This window comes from Cricetulus griseus, chromosome 6 (genome assembly GCF_003668045.3).
Source record: "Cricetulus griseus strain 17A/GY chromosome 6, alternate assembly CriGri-PICRH-1.0, whole genome shotgun sequence".
Taxonomy (NCBI): domain Eukaryota; kingdom Metazoa; phylum Chordata; class Mammalia; order Rodentia; family Cricetidae; genus Cricetulus; species Cricetulus griseus.
Genome location: NC_048599.1, coordinates 28,684,976 through 28,698,913, shown reverse-complemented (window position 1 = coordinate 28,698,913; position 13,938 = coordinate 28,684,976). Strand labels below are relative to the sequence as shown.

Sequence of the window (13,938 nt, the reverse complement as noted above, 5' to 3'; positions counted from 1 at the left end):
ACACACACACACACACACACACACACACACACACACACACACACACACACACACACCACACACACACGCACCACTGACCTCTCACACACACATGTGTGTATGTGTGCATACACACATACACACACAGAGACACACACACAGACTCTCTCTCTCTCTCTCTCTCTCTCTCTCTCTCTCTCTCTCTCTCTCTCTCTCTCTCTCCTCTCTCTATCTCTCTGAGCTTTCCCACTGCCTTTGCTATAGATGATGCCTCTGACTGTACAATGAAAAGTTACATTTTATTATCTTGTTGAAGAAGTTGCCTTCCACAGACCTCCCCTGTCCTCCACAGGAAGTTGCTTGTCTGTATCTCCCCTGTCCTCCAGGAGAAGTAGCCTTTAGTTATCTTCTCCTGATGGAGAAAATGGTGTCTTTTGTAACTGCATTGAAACCAATCCAGAGAAAAGGAGCTAAAAAATGTGAGTTCTAGAACTTTTTAATCCGAAACTTTTCTTTAGATTCACAGAGCCCAGAATCCCTTAGCCTTGCGTGGGTGTCAGAAAAGCAGGCCTCCCCAAGTCTTCAAGCACCCATGTGCCAGCCTACATTCCTAGCTCCCTCTGTAGGCCTTGTACCCAGAACACCCCAGCAAGGTGGCCTTTATTGTCCACAGGCTCCATGATAGCTGTCCTAGTTAGGGTTTCTATTGCTGTGATGAAATCATGACCAATAGCAAGTTGGGGAGGAAAGCATTTATTTGGCTTACAATTCCACACTGAAGGAAGTCAGGGCAGAAACTCAAATAGGGAAGGAACCTGGAGCCAGGAGCTGATGCAGAGGCCGTGGAGGGGTGCTGCTTACTGGCTTTCTCAGCCTGCTTTCTTACAGAACCCAGGACCACCAGCTCAGGAATGACACCATCTGTAAAGGGCTGGGCCCTCCCCATCAATTAAGAAAATGCCTTATAGTCAGATCTTATAGAGGCATTTCCTCAATTGAAGTTCCCTCTTTTCAGATAACTCCAGCTGATGGCAAGCTGACATTAAACTAGCCAGCACACTAACTTTCCAAATGAATCTTTTTCCTTGCCCAAACAACTGGCCCCTCCAGTGGTTGGATTTTTCCAGTGGCAACAAATACAGGTCTTAGCTATGAGGCCATAGAGCTGATTAAATGAGTCCTAACTCCAGTTACAAAACAAACTTTTTAAAAATATAATTCCTCATTCCTACCAACAGTACACAAACACATCAAGACTTTTTAGTACATAAAGAAATGTTTCAGGGCTGGAGAGATGGCTCAGTGGTTAAGAGCACAGGGTACTCTTCCAGAGGACCCAGATTCTATTCCCAGCATCCATATGGTATCTCACAACCATCTGTAACTCAAGTTCCAGAGGCCCTCTTTTGGCCTCCACAGCACCAAGTTCAAGACTGGTACACAGGCATGCATGCAGGCAAAACACTCATGCACATAAATTAAAACATTTTAAATTAAAAATGTTTCTACAAAGTGAAGGGATTTCATATCCAAAATATAATGGAAAGTTATCTCTTTCGTTTCCCTACCAAATGGAAAGTCTTAATATCATACAAGAATCTGTGTTAGTATCCCCAACTATAGGGAAAGAACATTAATGTCAACAACAGTCCCCCACATTAAGAAGGAAAAGTTTCAACCAAGCACTTCACACCCCAGCCCTAGTAAGATGCTTTCTCTTCACCAGAACCTGGGTATAATTTTTTCATGTTAGCTATAAAGGAAATAAGAGAATAAAATAGTACAGCCTATAAAATCTAATCAGAAAACCCTGAAAATGTTCACATACACACGCTCGTCTCCTAGTTACTCTTTCCTATCTGAAATTCCAGTCATTCAATGGGGAGCCTGAGGCACGACACACACTGTTGACTGTTTTGTTTGGTTTAATCTCTGTAAATAAACAGTCCAGAGAATCTGGAGAGAAACACTATTTTGGATTTCTGTTTCTAAAGAATGGGCCTGCTGTGAAGGTCAACACCAATAACTGGAAGACTCCAAGGGGATTCAGCACTGTCCCAAGCTAGTCATCCTAAATGCAGATAAACAACCGTTCAAGAAACCAGGCAACGAGGAGACCACTAGATTTCTCTACTGTAGCTATTTAACAGACATGCCAAACAAAATAACCTAACAAGTTATAATCTTGGGCTGATGTAAAGTTTCCCCTTAGTCAAGCAGGAATCCAGAACCACTAAAAACTAGACTAGGGCTGGAAACATTTCAGTGCTACACAGAGAGCCTCAATTCTAAAGAGACTACATAAGTTTGCTGCACTACAGTGACAGAAGACCCAGGAGGAGACAGCAGAGCTCCCGAGGGACACTGTAAATACAAAGTGCCTGTTCCTTGAGGCCAGGAGTAAATTACCCAGTGAAAATAAATTCACCCACTGAAAAAAAATTCACCAGGAACTTGTAACTAGCACAGAAAGGAATGCTGAGAGCCAGGAGGCAGAACAGTTCAGTCCAGAGAGAAACTCAGCTACTGGCCTAATGTGCATTGTCATCCTAAGACTCTTTTTAAAAGCACTCCTTCTTGAGTACTAAGAGGTTTGGAGCTTTAGAACATCTTAGCCTATCTCATCCATTATCTTGGAAATAGGGCATGTGAGGCACAGGCAGGTGGATTCTAGTTATGTCAAGAAATGGGCTGAATCAAATGGCACAGGAGGCTGAGGTAGAAAAATCTAAGAAAAACTGCATACTCAACATGGATCCCAGTGGCACCACAGTGGGTTTAGTTTGTTTACCTACTCTGTGATGTTTGCACAATTATGAAGTCACACGCTAAAACATTTCTTTGACATTATACCATCCTTCAGCAAATCTATACAGGGGCATGTCTGGTTGAAGACCTCATACCCATCTCTCCCACAACCACTTTAAGGGCAGACTCCTCTCTCCATTGGGGAGTAGATCCTGGGATTCTGCCCTTGAGGTTTCTGAAGTCAGCTTTGACTGAAAACCAGCTTTCTGCTCCCCGAAACAGTCAACAAAGGAAGATGGGACTAGAGTGTGAAGGTGAAGGCAGAAATCCAGTCTAAAGCGTCTGTGTGTACAAAGTGAAGGCTGGACACAGTCAAAGCAGGAGACCAGACTGGGGCACAGACATTGGTATGAGACAGAAAATGTTTACACCTGATGCTCCTCAGGACTGTCATCTTCCCCTCCTCTTTAGACCATGGAACCGGGGAAAGACACTATCCTTCACAAAAACCTAAGAGGCCACTAATTCTAAGGCAAATGACAAAGAAAAACAGTATCAAAATCCGATGGACATGAAGATAACAACAATTTTAAGGTGCACCCCAATTCAGAAACGTTATCATAAAGAAGGTATGTCTTAAAATAAGGAAGAATACATGGGCTTTTCTGAGCCATAGACTGTGGGTCACTGTGAATAAGAGGGCAGATGATTTCAAAATTCTAATCATGTTTCTTTTATCTTGAGGATTCTGTACAATGAAACATGACCAGACCTCCCTTCCACTTCTCCCTTCCAACTTCCCTCAAATTCTCCCTAACTTGGCCCCTTCCCACTTCATGTCTTTTTGTTTATTAACCTACTAAGTCCAATTATTGCTGCATTCATGCACAGCTCCAGGGACATGATTGGGGCAGCAAGGGAATGAGCTAAAAACAAATAGACACAGACACAGACAGAAAGCTGGGACGGAGGGATCTGGGCTCTCTGCTGGAGAAACCTCAGCATCCCAGAAGTTTTGCATATTTATTATACAGAGTTGAACAGAGAGATGAGGCTAAAGCATACACCTGCACAAGTGCTGGGGTTATTACATACAGATAAACAAGGAGCAGAATTTAGGGTGTACAGCTGGACCAAGGAGACAAGTTTAACTAACCCTGGTAGGAGGGGCAGTCTCTGTAGGGCAGTCTTTAGATGCAAATAGGGGTGGAAGGAGAAAGCCAGAGTGGGTATTTTCTACACACACTGTCAACACTCAGCACCCCGAGAAAGGCTTTGCCATCCCTCTGAGCCCGAGGAACCCCTATGTCCTGGATATGGCTATGCCTACAGCAACAACACACATTCTTTCAGGACTTCAGTCAGGGCTTTCTGAGCTCCCCACAAGCAAGCACTGCCCACTTATGTATGTGTATGGAGTTACCCACTAAGTCATGAGAAATGTGCCAGTGGCCACATGTTCAAAATAGAATGATTTTCCCCCTCCTCTAGAAACGATCGGCTTTCAATAACCTCTCAGTAAGGGATACGACCTGGCGAGCACTCCCCGTCTATGCCAGAACCGGGGGCTGGATTACCTTACGCAGCTAACCACAGCTGCTGTCAAGTCCAGCAGACAGCATTTCTCAGCATTCCTCCCCATTGTCCAGCTCTTACACTTTCTGCCTCCTCCTGGAAAATGTCCCCTGAACCCCATGGGAGCGAGGGGGCGCTACAGACATCCCATCTATGGGATGTCTCTGAACTGTAGGAGCCTGTGCATTAACTCCTACTCACTGCAACAAGAAGTTCTCTTAAAATCTTAACATTTATTGTCCCCGTGTGTCTGTGTTCATGTCAGTACCGGAGCACACACAGGCACATGTGTGCATTAGGTATGCATGTGGGGTCTCCCTATCTTCTACGTGTTTGAGTCAAAGTCTCTGTTTACATATGCACACCAAGCTGTTGTCCTGTGACTCGGGAAGTCTTGTCTCTGCCTCTCTTGCCCTGAGTGCTGGGATCACAGTCTTACCATACCACACCTGGCACTTTTTTTTTTTTTTTTTTTTTTTGGTTTTTCGAGACACACACCTGGCTCTTATGTGGAATTGGGAGATCTAAACCCAGGCCTTCATGCTTGAACATCAAGCACTTTACCACTGAGCCGTCTCCTGACTCTTTTGAAAATTTGCTACCAGACATTTCATCATTGTCATTTCCTTTTTCATCTGTTGCTAGAAAATTGTGTATCTGAGAGGCCTCAACTCACCTTGTTTTCCTCATTTTCTTGTGCTCCTGTGCTGAGATTTGTGCATCTGATGGATCAGTTATCTAAGCCACAGTGATGAAGGGTTTTCATGGCAAATGGCTTTCTCATGAAGATGTGTCTTGGGGGTGTCTGGCTGGTATGCAATTTTGATTTTGGCCCTGGCCAGGGAATATAATGTAGTCTCCCTGAAGTAGGTTTTAGGAGTTGTGGACAGAAAAAAAAGGAAATGACTTAGGACTGATGCACATAGCAAAAGGGATGGGATGCCCATGTGTGAACATACCAACAGGAGGATCCCTGAGGCTGGCTGCCAACCAGTCTAGCTGAACTGGTGTGTTCCAGGTTCAATGAGAGACCCTGTCTCAAAACAGCAAGGTAAAGGATGATTGAGAAAGGCCCCTGACATGAACCTCCGGCCTTAATGTGCATGGGCAGGCAGGCAGGTGCGCGAGCACACACACACACACACACACACACACACACACACACACACACACACACAATTTAGCCCCAAAATCCTAGTGACCTGGGCTCTATTTCTGACAGATCACAATCAGGCCACACATAGAGCCTGATACAGCTAACCAACCACCCCTGGAATGAGGTCTATAAAGACCAACCAAGAACCAGGAATCCAAAGCCTATTTCTCCCATGCTTCCACAGCACCCTGCCTCCAAGCATAGCATCTACCTCACATCCAAAGATTCTCATAATAGTTAGAAATAGTTGCATAATAGTTAGAAAACACCTGAGACACAAGGGAAAGGGATCCCCCTTTCTCTTTTTGTTCTAATTTCTATCTCTTGATGAGTGATACAAAGAATTTGAACAAAACTGACTCAGCCACCCGCAAAGAACCGTGCTCCACTTTATCAGAAACAGCACAAACAACACTGGTGAAATGGCTATCGTGTACCATGCCTGAAATGCACATTCCTCAGAACTTAAGTAAGCCTCCCTTTGACCCATGTTTCATCTCTACAAGCTCTCCCATCTCCAGGCACAAGTTAGCACCATCTTCCTAGAAAAGTCTTCCCTTCAAAGGCAGATTCCCATGGAACAGGAGGACAATACCAGCACCTCTCTCTAATATCTAAATGTAGTTGCAGAATAAGTAGCTTCAAGTCCCTCAATCACATTTCCAGCTGCTACTGGGGCACTTTAGTGTGTTTCTCTCCACACCTGGCCCTTCAAATGTGTCTTGTCTTTCTGCTTCATCAACACGAATTGCTCTACTCTGATCATCCTGAAATTTCTTTTTGTACACACACACACACACACACACACACACACACACACACACACACACACACACAAACACACACACACACACACACACACACACACACACACAGATGAAGTCCTGGGTGACTGACATGGACATAGCCATGTCAAAGACCCCAATGATGCAGAAACATGAAAATGGCTAAGTTTTACCCAGGTGACACTCAGAGGAGTAAGAAAGGAATAGCAAAGCCTTCCTCTATTGCAAGGGTTTAGGAGAGACCGGCCAGTATGTGCAAACACTAGCAACCACAGCTTCCTCCCCTTCCTCCAGGATGACTACCCTCCTACAGCAACCTCCTACTGAGACTGGCTAAGCCCTCCTCCTGGTTCCGATTGTAGTAGGTGCTTCCATCAGAGTGAGCACATCCAACCCAATCCCAGTTTTTCTATATGTCTACCTGTCATTTCTTCATTCCTATCAAATCACAGTCAGGTTTCCAAGGTCAAGGCATGCAGGACTCAGCACACAGACACACAGGCTCTGAAGGTCCTTGGGCTGTACTGACACAACACTGAGTTGTATCTCCTGTTGTTGTTGGCAGTTCTAAGGGACTAGACTCCACTCCTTGTTCTTCATTTCAAGATTTACTTTATTATTTGTGTGTTATGTGTACATGTGTGCATGAGCGGCTGACCAGCAGAAGAGCTGGAGTGTCAGGTGGTTGCCAATCACCTGGCCTGGGTACTAGAAACTAACTCTGGTCCTCCGCAAGAGCAGAAAGTACACTTAACTAAGAAAGTAACTTAACTCTTCAACCAAACTCCTTGTTCTTTTTGTTTGTTGGGTGGTTTTTGAGACAGGGTTTCTCTGTGTAACAGTCCTAGATGTCCTGGAACTGGATTTGTAGACCAGGCTGGCCTCAAACTCAGAGATCCATCTGCATCTGCTGGGATTAAAGGTGTGCACCACCACCTGGCTAAGTTCCTTATTCTTAACAAGAGCCCCAGAAGCCAACTCTCTCTCTTTGCAGAAGTGATGCACCTTTACGGCCTGCCCTGCATAATGCTATGCACAGAGGAGCAAGTAAATGACTAAAGTAACCTCAGCCACAGCTGATGCCTTGAAGTCTTGTCACCTCCTTGTTTGTTTACTCTGTATTAAATTAGGGTTCCCATCACTGGCAGCCAAAGCATCTTTTTTTTTGTTGTTTTAACAAATTAAGTTTAAATTTGTATCAATAAACAAATTAATATACAAAATAATAACATACAAAAGTCCAATCCAATGTCAAACATTTACAACTAGTTGTTGATTTTTAAAATTAGGTTTCATGAGCTACTGTTTTATCTATATTCCCTCTTTTTCTTTTCAGAGTAGGTTCAATAATCTATCCTCTTATCCTATCATATGTCTATATCCCTTTCTTCTTTTCAAAACAAAACCTTGAATCTAATCTCCTTTGTTCAGTTTTTCTCCTGACCATTACCAACAACTTGTAACCAATTCCCATAAACAATGTCAAATATCCATCACCTATTGAAAGACCCCAAACCATCCAACCAACCTCTTGGAAATTTGGGCATTATGTTCTTAAATTTACTTTCTACTCTCTGGGGGCAACAATACCTTTAGGGCATCCAGAAAAGAAACTTTGTCAAGAAAATTGTTAAGTCCTGGAAGAGATAGCTATATCATTTGTTGTCTAGTCTCTGTGTAACGGGAAAGTAGAGGGCTAAAGTGGTCTGTGAGGCTGGGTCATCTCAGCTAGCCATCTTGAAATTGTCTGATCAGTTTGTAGTCCAAAGTCAATCTTTAGTTGGTGTTTTTCAGCTTAGTGGTGTTATCATAGTCCTGGTGGAATTGTTGTTGTCAGCCAAAGCATCTTAAACTCGGAAAGACTTTTAAACCCAGAGCTTTTGATTTCCCTAAAAGATGGTAACTCCCTCAGTGAAACTCCAACACAGCAGAATCATTGCTTATTACATAAAGAGGATCCCCAGATACGGTAACTGGGAAATTAGAGATGGTGGCACATCACACATAAAAGAAAAACACCACTTTTCTCTAATGAGATACAAAACAATGCACAAAAATACTGCAATACACACTAGCACTCTTTTCAAACTCGAGCAATCAAAATTATGTATAGGACAAAACATAGCTTGAATGCAAGGGAGACCACACCCCAGTCTTTGGGAAACAAGAAACCTCAGAGGGTAACAATAAGTCTTTAGGCCAAAGCCACCCAAACCCAAAGTGCCGCATGTGGGCGCTTTCTGCCAGGCTGCCCGAGTTCTGCCCGCTGCCACATTAAGGTCCCAAGTAATACACAGAGACTTACATTAGGTACAATGCTGCTTGGCCAATAACTAGGATTTCTCATCTGCTAGCTCAGTCTTAATTATCATAAATCTCTATATTTTATAAGACTTATGTAGGACGCCTTCCACTGGCGTCCTCATCCCGGGATCACATGGCGGCTCAGAGCAGAGAGCAGGAGGAAGAGCAAAAGGGACAACTTCCTTCTTGCCCTTGCTAATATACTGAGTCTGCCTTCTATATCACTTCCTGCCTGGATCTTTTACTACATTTCCCAGAATCCTCCTTGACTCCTAGTCCCACCTATTTTGCTTCCTCATTGGCCAAACAGTACTTTATTTATCATCCAGTAAGACAAACACATACACAGCACTTCCCCCATTATCAGAGGTTCTCCATCACTTAAGTCTGAGCAGGTTAGTCCATACCACAGACAAAGGAAAGTGCAGTTCTATATATATGTCCCACAAATGGGAGATACACTCCACATGCTTCATCAGTTCCTAAAAGACTACTGTTGGTTCAAACAGAGATGTCAGAATATCGTAGACTCAAGGTCACCCAGGAGGATGGTGGAATGAGCTAAGCCAACAACTGTGGTCACCCTCCAACAGCTCCAGGTAGAGTCTGACCCAAATTTTTGGCCTCCTGCTGTGAATAACCAAATTTCTGGCACTGAGCCTGAATTTCTAATTCATATTTGAAGCCAAGGACTGAGTTAAACGCAAACCTAGAGTCACTGCCACTCAAATACTGATGAGCAGACAAGTAGCGAAGCACACAAAAAGAAAACTCTTCCAGTCCAGGTGTGAGGCCATGACACTGCCCCAGATTCTATATCCTGCTTCTAGATCTTTCTTGAGCCAGAAAAAGGAGCACTACCTAACAGCTGCCTATGGCATTACTCAAAGGCAGGTATCCACACTAGGAAGAAGGCACTCAGACAGGATCCTCAAGTCTCAAATGTCCCATGTATTACCTTGAAAATTTAGAGAGGACCACCCACCAAATAACATCCAAACCCATACTTTATAGTTAGAATCCTGCTGAACATTCCTAAAGATGCAAATTCTAAGTGATTTACACCTGGCTATCAGCAAATAACCCCAACCTACCCATGTCCTAGCACGGATCTAACATATCTTCAAACTGCATTGTAAAATGGGTTAGAAAAACCCATTTTCTATTAGCTTTCACAGATTTTAAAAAGTTAAATCCTAACTTCCTCTATAAAGTGTTCTTTTTCCAGGTCAGTATTGTTACATCTTATCTAAAATTCAAGTTTTTGGAGAAGGCTCTTTTCTCATTCTGAAAAATAAAAAGCAGTACCCTCCTCCAGTTGTTACTGAATCTCCACTTTATGTAACAGAGAGATCCTACTTTTCTCTACCATAGGAAGACTGGTGTTGCTAATGACAGGCATGCACACTGAGAAGCAAGCCACTTAGGAATATCATTACTGTGCTAATATCACCATGTGCACATACACTAACTTAGATATCGGAGGTTAATCACCCAAGTGGCCTCTCAACGCAGTCAACAAGCTGCTTGAGGCGGCTGCTGGCACAGCAGAGCATGCTGTCTTACAGGAAGCTTTCTAAATAGTAAAACTAAAGTCATGACAGATATGTAGTTATAGCAAATACATAACCAACTAAGAGCTGAATATCTGTGTTATTGCTACTGGGCTGAGTAGAGCTTGGCATACCTGAGGCTGTCCATGGGCTCCACCCCCAGCACCCCCAAAAGTAAACATTATGCTCCATACCTAACTGCATGCAATAACACTTATAAATCTAGCAGATCAGAATGTTGACATCAGTGGTTCCTTGAACTAGGATGTAGCAATTATTCCAAGGATACAGGAATGACATTCCTAATAGGATGTTTTCAGTTCACAAATGTGGTTGGTCCTCCATCAGAGCATGAGTGTCTGGCAAATGACTGCAGACTAGCCTGATCTGTAGTAGTTTAAGCCACTAACAGATGATGTAAAATGAACAGAGCAGGCAAGCTGGCTGCTGCCCTAACTGCCTCCACCGGCCTGTTCCTTCTCATACACACCTGTTCTTGTACACAGTTCATAAACTGCTTGGCTTACTGTTCTGTTGAACAGACCCATTTCCTTTCTTTTCTTTTTTCTTTTCTGCTTTAAAAGTAGTATAAACCCACCTGGAAATCTCAGTTAAAGCCTCTAAGAAGAAACACCATCTTCAGTGTCTCTCTGGGCTACCTGCATTGTGCATCAGTTGACCTGGACCTTCTCCCGGGTTCCAAAGCTTGACTAAATCTTGTGGCGAAGACAGAGCGCATCGCTCTTCACTTGCACCTACATACAAACAGGTACAGAGAGCTCCTGACAATGTGTGTGCTCCAGAAACCTTGAATTGCGACTCCCACCGTGGGATATGTGAACTTAAGACAACGAGACTGAACCCAAACACGGGATCACTGCCACTCTATTACTGATGAACCAGTCTTGGAAGTGCACAGCAAAGTAGCAGGACCGGTGTGCAGACAGGGACGACCTTGACACAGATGCAACAGGCTTCTCCGCCCCAGAGAGGTGTCCCAGTTTTCAACAACTAAGTGCAAACTGATAATACAAGCAGAGATCACAAGGACATTTTCACAAGGCACAAGAGACACCGACGAGCAGTAACAACGCCAGCAGGTGCTCCCAATCAAGCACGGTCCCCGGTTTTTCCAGGGGGACTGGTGGGCGCAGACACAGGCCGGGCTCGCCTCCTGCTACGGTTCCCCTCGTCAAAGGAGGACGAAGGCGGGAAGCGGAGCAGGCTCATGCAACCCACGCTCCAAGTTCGTCAAAGTTTGGGGCGGCGGCTGCACCACACGCTGACTTCGGTACCGACCACTACTCCCGGTCCAAGAGTGCCCCAGAAAAGCAGGACTCCCGGTGTGGCTTCTCGAGCGCGCGCCCGCATTCCAGCCATCCGCTCCGCTATGTACTGGCCGCGGCACAAGGATGCCCACCCGGCCGCCTGGCTCGGCCCTCTTCGGCCCCGCTCGGCCCTGCTCGGCTTCCCACCCCTCAGCTCCTCTCCCACGCCCTACTCACCTGGAGAGTGGGAGGTTCCTCTCTCCGCTCTGAGTCCGCGATGTGGGCGCCGGGAGCCTACTGCAAAGCGATCCGGGTAGGCTCCCCAGTCGTGCGTCTCTCGGCCGCTCTTTGTGTCCGCTCCCCTGGGCTCCCAAAGGCCTCCGGGCGCCGCCCCCTCGTTCTCGCGGGGCCTCCCCAGGGAAGGGGAGGGGCGGTATCTGGGGGCGGAGCCTGGGGGCGGGGCGAGGAAGCAGGAGGAGTGCTGGACCAGGGGCCTAGCTGGTCAGGAAGAAGAAGGAGCCTAGGCTTTGGGAGGAAGGGTGTCATAAAAAACAAGTTACCCAAGTCCTTTCGAGTGGAGAATTCCACAAAGTGGAAGGCAGCCAGGGACCTGTAAAAAGCCCATACCATACTCTGACCAGTCATTCTTTGGCTGTTTCCCTTTTGATGTGTCGTAACTTATCCCAGTCAGCGATGGACACGACAGCTATGCACACACTGTGGCATTATGTAGCAGTGGAACTTACAGCCAGGGTCCGGATTCACTCTAGACTATCATATGAGATCCCCAATTGTGCTGTGCCATAGCTGCAACTGTGAAGAATGTGTTTTATTGGAACCGGGGAGATGGTTCACTGCATAAAGGCACTTGCCTTGCAAGCCTGATGGCCTGAAGTGCTGGAGAGACGGCTCAGCAGTGAAGAACACTGGCTGCTCTTCCTGAGGAACCAACTTCAATTCCCAGCACCCACCTGGCAGCTCACAACCATCTGTAACTCCAGCTCCAAGGGATCCAATGCCCTCTTCTGGGCTCCTCAGTGATCAGGCATGCATGTTTCGCATAGACATACATCCAGGCAAAACACCCCCCCACACACACACACACACTGAGGTACATGCCCCTCTGAACATACACACATAGAAGCATAATGCACACACACAGACTCACACAATAGTAAAGTTTTAAAAATAGTTTAACAGACTATCGTTCTCTATCTCCTTACCCTCTATTTGGGTTTTTCATGTACTGTTAGAGAATGAGCTCGGTATTAGTGAGAATCACCATGCCATTTAATGAATGTTGGACTTTCTACCATCCAGTTCTATTGCCTTTAGGATCTTCATTTTCTTTATCTGTGAAGTGGAGATGTGAAAAATACCCATTTCAAGGAGATGAACTAAATAATCCAGTCAAGTCAGCAACCAAAATTAGTCCTCACAGCAGTGGCTCCTAGCCAGAGGGAAACAGGGTATGTGGCTTCATTTCCCTAACTAGAGCAAATAGTTGAGATCAAACTTATAAATAAAAAGAGAGTTGTTTGGGCTTTCAATTTAGAGGTCTCGGTCCATGATCATTTATCTTTGTTGCTGTGGCAAGTCACCACATCAAAGCTGGGATGCAGAGAGGGTTTCGGGGGATGGGGTCCCTTGGAGCACCTCCTCAATGACCAGAAGACTTGGTACTAGATCCCACTTCCTATAGGGTCTATTGCTTCAACAGCATCATAGACTAGAACCGAGTCAGTAATAGATGGGAAACATACCCGCTCCAAACTCTCATGTGAGGGGAATAAGGCCCTCCACTTGACAATTTAAAATGTAAAGATGCCTGTGCCTGAATCTTCCCCTGGAAACTCTCAGATTTGCTCAGGAAAGAACCTGAGTCAGTCTTGCCTCGCTTACACTCTTTAGTCCAGTCTACACATCTCAACAGCATCACATCCTGGTGCCTCTTCTTTTGGCTTCTGTTTGATTTTTAAAGGTTGTTTAATTAATTTAGTCATCATGCATGGTGGGGCACATGAGCTTTGTGGAGTGCAGCACCCCTGTGTACCAAGTGCTTTTACCAGCTAAACCATCTTCCAGGCCCCAGAAGATAGTATCTTTTAAAAAATAATTACTTTCCATCTCTCTCTCTCTCTCTCTCTCTCTCTCTCTCTCTCTCTCTCTCACACACACACACACACACACACAAATGGTAGAGCACATGCCCCCAAGCCATCACTAAAGGGATAGTGTTTGGACCAGGTTCTGAGACTACCTGATTTTCCACATAAGGAAAGTTGCTTTTCCAGATAGAGATACACAGTCCACATTTGTCCTGCAAATCTTTTTGATGAGCAGATTACATTTACCTTCCCAACAAGAAAAGCTGCATGGTCATGGGACAAAATATGACCCCCTTTCCGTTGTGGACATAATGTATCATTTTTTAAGCCAAGGATCTAGGAAACAAGGCTTCTGCCCTAGAGTCCATGGGTTTAGCAGCCCACACTGGTACTTTTTGTCTATTCTCAGCAGTTCAGCAAATGCCGACCTGGTGGCTCACCACCCCAGCCTGGCTGACACAC

The 13,938-nt window shown here is 45.1% G+C and overlaps 1 protein-coding gene across 3 annotated transcripts in view; it reads right to left on the bottom strand.

Moving 5' to 3' along the window:
• Ninl (ninein like) overlaps positions 1-11,760 on the bottom strand; it is a 78,451-nt gene extending 66,691 nt beyond the window's left edge. For 2 of the 3 annotated variants that reach the window (XM_027421553.2, XM_035446118.1), the window contains exon 1: positions 11,606-11,760. The gene's annotated coding sequence lies outside the window, so the exon portion shown is untranslated. Of the gene's footprint in view, positions 1-10,698; positions 10,856-11,605 lie in introns of all 3 variants that reach the window. The other variant, XM_027421554.2, reaches the window with a different exon arrangement.
• Positions 11,761-13,938: the final 2,178 nt, after the last annotated feature.